At 39.6% G+C, this 9,256-nt stretch overlaps 1 long non-coding RNA gene and 2 other non-coding genes across 3 annotated transcripts; 2 read left to right on the forward strand and 1 right to left on the reverse strand.

Moving 5' to 3' along the window:
- The first annotated feature begins 828 nt into the window (after window positions 1–828).
- On the forward strand, window positions 829–899 carry TRNAG-GCC. The gene has a single exon. It is a non-coding gene; the product is annotated as a tRNA-Gly (tRNA).
- A 281-nt stretch (window positions 900–1,180) lies between these two features.
- TRNAA-CGC lies at window positions 1,181–1,252 on the reverse strand. The gene has a single exon. It is a non-coding gene; the product is annotated as a tRNA-Ala (tRNA).
- A 272-nt stretch (window positions 1,253–1,524) lies between these two features.
- Window positions 1,525–8,922, forward strand: LOC112582147. Its single transcript, XR_003106720.2, has 3 exons — window positions 1,525–2,059; window positions 7,895–8,021; window positions 8,139–8,922. It is a non-coding gene; the product is annotated as an uncharacterized LOC112582147 (long non-coding RNA).
- The last annotated feature ends 334 nt before the right edge of the window (window positions 8,923–9,256 follow it).

The raw sequence follows: 9,256 nt of genomic DNA on the forward strand, positions 1-9,256 counted from the left end.
ACAGCGACTGCTATGTGTTTACTGTTATTTCTCAGTCATCCCCTTCCCCTCAAATTCTTTTTGGCCTTCAAAGATCCTATAAATTCCTGGGAACTTCCCTCTCAGAGATAAAGGGGCAATAATGCCTAAATCCAGAGTCTTCTATCTTATGTTTAGATTCATTTCCATGAATGCATTTCCTTCACTTGACTTTCTCCTCCTCATATAACTTCACTGTATGGTTTGCAATTTTACTTTCCGTGGAAACAAAGGGTAACTCATACTGTGGAGTATAAAAGAGTCCTGGAATCAAGTTTCTCACTATCAAAGAAGGGACATCTTACAGATTCTAGGTCACTTGTCAAGAATCACCAACGTTCCAAAGATGCCTGCTCACATCGCATAGTTCCAATATACTTGGATCTAAGCGCCAGTTCGCCTTCGCTGCTCCGTCAATCCTACTCCCAACCCCTGACAAATACCCTATGTATTTGCCTGAATTAGCTAAGATAAGAAAAGTAAAACAGGAGTGGTTGTTTGAAAACATCTAAACATCTGAACACACAACTAAGTAATTATGTAATTTTGTGTCTACATATTAATAAAATTTTTATTTGCCTCATTCATCGAGGACGACTTCAGAAGACAGAACCTCCTCTCAAGGTTCAACAGAACTAAGTATAATGAGTTTTTTTGGTAAATGTTAATTCAATGTTTATAGTTATTTAATTTAAAAACTCCATTGCTTTTTCTGATATTGAATTAAGGACTTCACACTTTTGTAACAGAAAACTCACTGCACATTGACAAATCTACTCTAGTAAGGTGTGGAAAACATTTTCAGGAAGAGCATTGGTGGTTCAGTGGTAGAATTCTCGCCTGCCACGCGGGAGGCCCGGGTTCGATTCCCGGCCAATGCAATGTGACATTTTCCTTTTTGCCACACGTCTCAGCTCCTCAGAACGAGTTCATTAGAAAGTTAGGAATGGTCATTTTATGCAAATAAAGATGACGAGCATAATTTCCCGTTTGAGTTTCTCGTGGAGCAATTAAAACGGCTGATTCCCTGGGGCGCGCCATACTTTTCGAGACTTTCTTTTATATATTTTTGGGGCGCCTAGAGTACACATGTGAAATGTAATGGGACATACATTTACTATATTATATGGATTAAAAAAAAAAAAAAATACCCTTGGCTGGTTGGAGATGCCGGGGATTGAACCCGGGACCTCACACATGCGAAGCGCGCGCTCTACCACTGAGCTACATCCCCCAGCCGAGAAAGCCCTTTCTGTTATAGGTATTCATTCAGGCTAGCGCTAGACCTACGACTCTGGTTAAAGTTTCAAGAGTTTATTTTGGTGAGAGCTTCCGCGGTATCCTCTTTTCTACTTTTGCCACTTCCTTTAGAAACTGTTTCTGGGATGTATCAGAACTCCATGCAGCCAGCGTTGTGCGACGCAAACCTGACTGGCTCTCGAGCACTCCTGCCGGGCGCCTGGAGCCCGAACTGACACCCTGCACCCTGCCAAGCGGCGAGGCGGGACGTCCCAGCACAGAGTGCCAGCCCGAGCCCGACGCCGCCGTCGGCTTACTGCGCAGGCGCTGCAGAACGCGGAGGTGGGGGTGCATCCGGCGCTTTGTTGCGGAGAAGAGCCCCTAGTACTGGGTACGAGGGAGCAGGCGGGAATCGCCGCGAGCGCTGTCCTAGCGCCAAAGGAGACCTGCTCCTGAAGCAGAGCGGTGGGGACCTTCTGTGCACAGCCGAAAATCTTTCGGATTTACCTGTACAGCCGCCCCTCCCCCACCAAAACAAACCCACATCTCAGGAAAACATGTTCACGCCAAATCCCCATAAACTGGCCTTTGTAGGGGTTACAGCCAACTCTTAGAGGAGAAAATGACTTCACAGCATGCTTTTTATGTGGCGTCCAAACTGAAAGAAAACGACACCAACGCCCTCTTTGTAGCTTAATTTTACATAAATGATAAGGTCGATGGGAGATACCTCCTCATGATGCACTTTTCTCGCCGGTATTTACACCTTGGACCCATCTGACTGATACGCTGTGATAGAAACGTAAGTCACTTAAGACTACTCCATTGTGTCCTCTGAACTCTTCCTAACCTCTTAGCCTACTCCCAGCCCCAAAGGAAGAAATGTACTCCAGTCGTGTTTCCTTGAAATAACCTCTCTCTCTCTGAAATATGAGTGCTGGGTAATAGGTTGGACTAACTTACCTTATAATGAAATGATGTGTTTGATCCTTTCCAGTGCAGTTTAAACTGATACCACCCCAAAGAAGTGAAGGCTGAGTGGGAAAAGCCTCGGGTGCCCTGATGGGAAAGAACAGGGGAGCGATTTTGTGTCGAGGGAGCTGGGCTACCTTCTCTTCCAGATGACCTGTAAGGCTGATCCAAAGGGCACACGGTGAGGGCCTAGAATTTCCAGTTTTCCGTTGCAGTAGAGCGCCCCTCGTAAATTGAAAAGTCAGCAGGCCAACAGCCAGAGCAGAAAAGCAGAAGTTTCAAAATAACTCTGGGTAAACCACAAGTTTCATAATCAAGTCCTAGATTAAAAATAAGTTACTGTGTTTGCTTACAGTAATTTCAACAAATAATGGCTCAAAATCATAATCAGATTTTGTTTTTAATCAGAACAAGCCAGAACAAGTCACATACTGATTTAATACAACTTCAATGCAGAATGTCTTTAAAAAAAGATAAAAGCCACATCACTGAACCGTCATTAAGGAGCTCCGCTCCAAACTGAAACATTTCCAAACCAACCCCTGCTTTCCATCCAGAGTCATTAGAACATGAACCTCTTCAGCTAACTGAGTCAAGAAACAGAGAACCATTTTTTACCAACCAGGGTTTTCACCAATGCAAATGGCAAGTGTAGTATTCAGTTAGTTGTAAAGGAAGCATGTTTGCCTTTGGTGACCGCACCTTGACATCCTCTTTAGGATCCCTTCCTCATATTTAAGACTTATTTCTCCATCATCTGAGGCACTTCCTTTCTGGGACTTCATTCTTAGGCAAGAACCTTTGTTCTTAAGGTTCAGAGCTAAGCCTCAAGAAGGCTCCTTCTAAATTGTTCTCTCCTATTTATTCTACCAGTCCAGGACATAACTTGGTGAATTGGGTAAACAAAATGAAGTCAAGCTCTAAAGCCAAGAGAGGATGTGAAATCGATTTACTGGCCTGGCATAACCCAAGAGAAAGATGGCTTTTTCAGCCACTGTAGTGGATGGGAAAGATGAGAGATATGGCATACTTTAAATTAGGGACTACTTCTCGGATCCCATTTATTCTGTATGCAAATAAGACTGCCCCTGCTCTGCTTACAGATGAAGATAGGCTGACTAAGTGTCCAAAATCATACAGTATTAAAAAGACACTTCTATCTTCCACCTTCCCATTTCTCTTGGCTGGGGACAAATTTTCCTCATTCTCAGTCTCTCTGTCACACATCGTGCACACCCCCCTCCCATTCATAACAATCAACCTTACACCCCCACTTTGAGGCAGGTGACTTTTATCTCTGGTACGATTTCCATATTTCCTTTCACATTCTTGCTTCAGCTCCTGGCAATCTTTGTCCAGCAGGTATACAGCATCTTTCCCTCCAAGTTGACAACAAGTTAAGATGCTTGTTCCCAGTCCAAGCAGCAGTTCTTACTCCTATCCGCACATTAGAATTACTTACAAGAGTCTTGGAAAAAATGCTGATACTTGCTCAAGCCCACTCCCAACCAATGAAGTCAGAATTGCTAGGAGTGGGTGTAAGCATCAGTACCTTTTTAAACTTTCAGGTTATTCCAAGGTGCAGCTAAGCCCCGGAGAAGGCGATGGCACCCCACTCCAGTGTTCTTGCCTGGAAAATCCCAGGGACGGGGGAGCCTAGTGGGCTGCCATCTATGGGGTCGCACAGAGTCGGGCACAACTGAAGTGACTTAGCAGCAGCAGCAGCTAAGCCCAAGAGCTGGTACTTAAGGTCTATTTTTTCATGACAACAACAGATGTCTAGTGATGGTTTTAATTAACCTTACTGTGTTAGTCATCTCACAAAATATACATATATCAAATCATGTCATGCACTTGAATCTAATACAATATTATATGTTAATTATATCTCAATAAAACCGGGGAAAAACCCAAGAGATGTCTGTGGCCAGTCCAGTGGTTCTCAAACTTGGCAGTAGATTGAAAGCACCTGGCAGGCTTTAAAAAAGCTCTGATGCTCGAATTGCATTCCTAAATATACTTATTTAATTGGTCCGAGAGTGGTCTGGGCATAGGAATTTTAAAAGGTGATTCTAATATGCAGCCAAGGTAGAGAACCGTAGTGTTCAAGTACATGCTTTCTCAAGATCTTCACCCAATTATGTGAGCAGCCAAGCTTTCTAAAATTCTGACAGTAGAGGACTACTCACTGCCCAGGGACTCCCACATTGGGAAGCTGGCATTGCAAGAGGATAAAAGAAACTATCTCAGTCCAAATTCTCCTCCCTATTTTCCTTCATATAAAATAAAGCTGGTAGAGGCAGGTGTTCAAGTGCTAAAAACAAACATGCCTTACCCTTGCATATCCTGTCTCCTCTAACCACCCCCACATCACATGAATGAGTTCTTCCAACCAGCTGTCCCTGCTGATTTGCTGGCCATTAGAAGGGCTCACGATGAGATTAAGAAAGAATAGGAGTGGAGAATCTACACCTGGCACCTAGGAATGCCCTGTGCTTGTGGCTTCCTGGATGAAAAAGGAGTGCTTTACTCAACACCTAAAGGAACAGGCAGCTCTTTGAAATACATTCTTTTGCTTCTCAGGGTCATAACTATTAGTTATTCTTCATCACCACAGTTAATTATCATTAATAACAACCCAAGGGCCAAAAAAACTACTGGTTACATTTAATTCAGAGACAGCTAATAAACATTACTCTTTTCAATAAGTACCTCTAATGTGAAAAATTAAAATGATCATAATTTGCATTTAGAATTAGAAGTATTTATTGAACAGTGTTAGATTCTACTTGGAAAGATGCACATTCTATAATTTAGATTCTGGTTACAAATAGATGGAAACAGAAGGAGGTACATATTTAAGATGACATTTAAGAGAGAAAAGATGTTACAGAAAGCCCATACTTCTGGAAACTCAATGGTCAGTTTCAGAAAGGGTGTTATAGGCCTACAGGGAGAAAAAAAAAAAAAATTTATCTGTATGGGATATGAAAGATTTTTCCAAACTTAAATTATCTGCTCAACCACAGGAATCCCTATAGTCTTATACTGGCCTATTCACAAAAGCTGGAAATAGGGTATATATTCTCTTGTGGAGGCCTCTGACTGAGGTCTTATTTTACCAACTAGTTAGTCCCCTGGAGATTAGGTATCATATTTTATTCTATATGAACTCCCCATAGCATCAAGCACTCACTGAGTTCTACTGAGGCACATAATAAACATCCTGGCTTTGCAATGTCAAGTGGGAAATTGGTAAAAAGGCTGTTTAAGGGTAAATGGACATAAAGGATTCTATTGCACTGATGAAGATATTCTAAAGGATATTCTAAAACTGGATTATGGTGACTGTTGCACAACTCAATAAAATTAACCAAAATTATAATACTTAGTCTGGCAGTTAAAATGATTGTTTTATGATATGTAAATTAGACCTCAATAAAGCTTTAAAAGAGGGGGTGTAAAGAAATAGAATGGGCTAGCAATGGAATAGGATTAATGTGACAATAAGAAGTTATACATACAGATTGCATAACTGATTGGAAAAAGAAAACAGATGATGCACAAAAGAGGAAAAGTGGAGAATGAAAGGCAATGATTTCCTGTGATGTAGAAAGGAACAAACAGTTGTTACACAGATAGGGAAATGAATGTTTCTAATAACTGTTACAAGGATAGGGAATGAACAGCATTTAGATAAATGTTACGTGGAGCTTCAGAAAGAATTCCATAGTGTTGCAAATATAGATGTATATATTGCATGAATACAATAATAATATAAAATATATATGTGTTAAGGACTCTGTACATATTTGTTAATGCAAAACATCTCTGATATTAATTCACTATTGATTTACTTACAGATATATTGAAAATTGGGATTATGAGAAAAGGAGGTGTCAAAGATAATTCCCAGTATTCTGGTTTGAAAAATTACATGCATCATGGTGTCATTCAATGAAACAGAAAACATGGGAGGGAGAGTGAACTTTATAGATAGTCATTAATTCCATTTTTATTCTGTTCAAATTGGGATAATTCATCTCTCTCAAATGGAATTTTAAATGGATACTTAGATGATGAATTTGGAGACAAAAGAGAGGTTTTGTGTTGAGATATATATTTGAGAAACACTAGTGTAGACAAAACAAAGTCATGGATTGGATGAGACTATTTAGGGAGAGAGCAGAGAATGAGACAAGAAAGAACTGAGGGTCTGGCTTTGAGAAACCCTAATATGTAAAGATTGAGAAAGGAGAATGAAAAGGAACAGCCAGCGATACAGAGGAAAACCATAATAAGATTTCAGGGATCCCAATGAGAAAAGAATGTTTCAATACAGAGTTAAGTTTAAAAATACTGGCACCTGAGAAATCAGGTAAAATTTCAAAGATATAAAATGTCCCTCAGATTTAGTGACATGGAAGTCATTGGTTAACTTTAATAGCAGTTATTTCACAGAAATCAAATGTTAATTCTTCTAATATATGCCATGTGATTCACAGTTACTCTCTCTGGGAAGTTTTCTTGTTTTCTAGTGAAAGAGCTCTGTCAAGCTCTTTACTTTTAATACCTAAACTTAAAGAAACTATTTCTTTTGAAGCAAATTCATCTGGAAATTTATGAGATCCTAGGAATCAAGAAAGGACAAGAGACACAACTACCTTTAATCACAAAAAGGTTTGCAAATAGGAAAGATTATTCTTTTATTCTTTTCTGGTCTTAAAAAAAGATCACATTTACTCATTTACATATTCATTGACTTAGTGGGTATCTATTGATCACATACCATATATCAGGCACTATGCCTGGAACTGAGGCTAAATAAAAAAGTGACAAAGTTAGCAATGCCCCCAAGCTAACTGTACTTAGAGGTAATAATTGAGGAAGCAGCAAACATAAAGAAAGCATTGATTATACAATAAAGGCTACGGTAGAAGGAACTAATATGAGCACAAAAGAGGAACACACAATCCAGACCAGGGGATCAGGGAAGATTTCTGTGGAGACTTTTAAGTATGAGTAGCGGTTAGCCTAGTGAGGATGGGGGTTGGGGGATAAGGAAGATGAAGAACAAACTAAGTAGGAGGAACAGAGTACAAAATGACCTCGAAGCCAAGAGGATCATAAACCTTTCAGGAATGGAATATATTTAGCGGGGTGTGTGTGCTATGTTGTGGAACATGACAAGAAGGAAGCTGGAAAGTAGACAAGGTCTACTTTACACAGAGTCTTGTAAATATCCTAAGACCATGGAGAGCTGTGAGAAAACATGCGGAGTTCTACAGAGAGAAAAAACACGAGTTTTATTTTTAGAAAAAGCATTCTGGCCTTAGATTATAGAGCATATGGAGTGGGTCCCAGCAGGAAACAAGGAAACCACTGGAAGCTTCCTTCTGCTCTCAAGCAATGGAATAATAGACTCAGGCAAGAAATGATGATCTAGAGTTGCATTCTACAATATAGTAGCTACTAGCGACATATGTCTATTGAAATATGGCTAATGCAAATTGAGAAGGTAAAATATCTCATTAGAAGTTTTTTCGTTTTTTTTTTTAGAAGTTTTTTTCATGATGACTACATGTTGAAAACATTTTGATATACTGGATTAAGTAAAATATATCATTAAAATTAATTTTACTTTCTTTTTACTTTTTGTCATTAGTAGTTCTATTGGACAACACTGATTCTGAGACTTTGTATTGGAAATGGAGAAGGAGAAAACTGAATTAATGAAGAGATATTGAGGAAGTGGGTTTGGCAGAACTTTCATAATCAATTGGACAACAGGGGTAAGGAAAAGAAAGGAATAAATGATTCCAAAGTTTCTGACTTGAGCAACTAAATGAAAGAATGATAGACTAAAGAGAGTCAAGGATAAGAAAGTTTGTTTTGTTTTTTATTTTAAGGTAGAAGAAGATTCAGTATGTTTGAGTGAAAATATGGAGTCAGAAGAGAGGGAGACAACAAAGATATAAAAGAGTGAAGAGTGGTTAATAAAGATGAGATGTTTAAGAAACTGAAAGACTTGAAATATTTGGGCTTCCACAGGGACACTAATTCACCTCAAGAAGAAGGTTGAGGCCTGGGTGGAGTAGGCAGTGAGCCCAATGCATATCTTTAAGAAATGGAGGGACTTTCCTGGTGGTCCAGCGGCTAAGATCTGAGTTCTTAATGCAGGGGGCCCGGGTTTAATCCCTGTTAGGGAACTAGATCCCCCATGCCACAACTAAGAGTTCAAAGGCCACAATGAAGATCAAAGATCCAGTATGCCACAGTCTGGTCAAATAAATAACTATTAAATAAAATAAATGAACAAGGGGTTGGGGGATGGGGGTTGGTGATGGGAAGGAAGTAGATTTATAGCATAGTAGTTATCCAATAAATATTAGTTTCTTTAAACAGTTCACATACAAAGTAATAATTCTATTTTGTAATTTCACATTAGAATATTTCATGTTTCTTTCCACAAACATATGAAAACACAATAAATATCTACCCCTTTTCTCTCTCTCTTTCAACACACACACACACACAAACACACATACACATTTACATATGCTCCCCACTACAGATATACATTAATCCAGTTTTTTAGACAAAAATGTTACAGAAATTGGGAATATCCCCTGAAGGAGGGCATGGCAACCTACTCTAGCAGTCTTGCTTGGAGAATCTCCATGGACAGAGGAGCCTGTGGGCTGCAATCCATGGGGTCACAAAGAGCCAGACACAACTAAGCACAGCACAGTTACAGAAACTGGAGGCAAATGTGTTAAATTGTGCAATTTCTTTTAGTGATACAAATAGAAAAAAATGATATACTGTTTCTTAGCATCATTAACAATAGAAACTTCATAAATGTGCTCAGAAAATAGCTTCTAAAGGTTAGATGCAGGCCATGCTGGTAGATGCTGAAGAAGCATCTTTAGACAGATTTTTATACTGAAAAGAGTGCTGAACAGGAGTCAGAAGACCTGGTATTCCCAAAGTGGGCAAGGGAGGGTGGGATGAACTGGGAGATTGG

This window comes from Bubalus bubalis, chromosome 2 (genome assembly GCF_019923935.1).
Source record: "Bubalus bubalis isolate 160015118507 breed Murrah chromosome 2, NDDB_SH_1, whole genome shotgun sequence".
Lineage (NCBI taxonomy): Eukaryota > Metazoa > Chordata > Mammalia > Artiodactyla > Bovidae > Bubalus > Bubalus bubalis.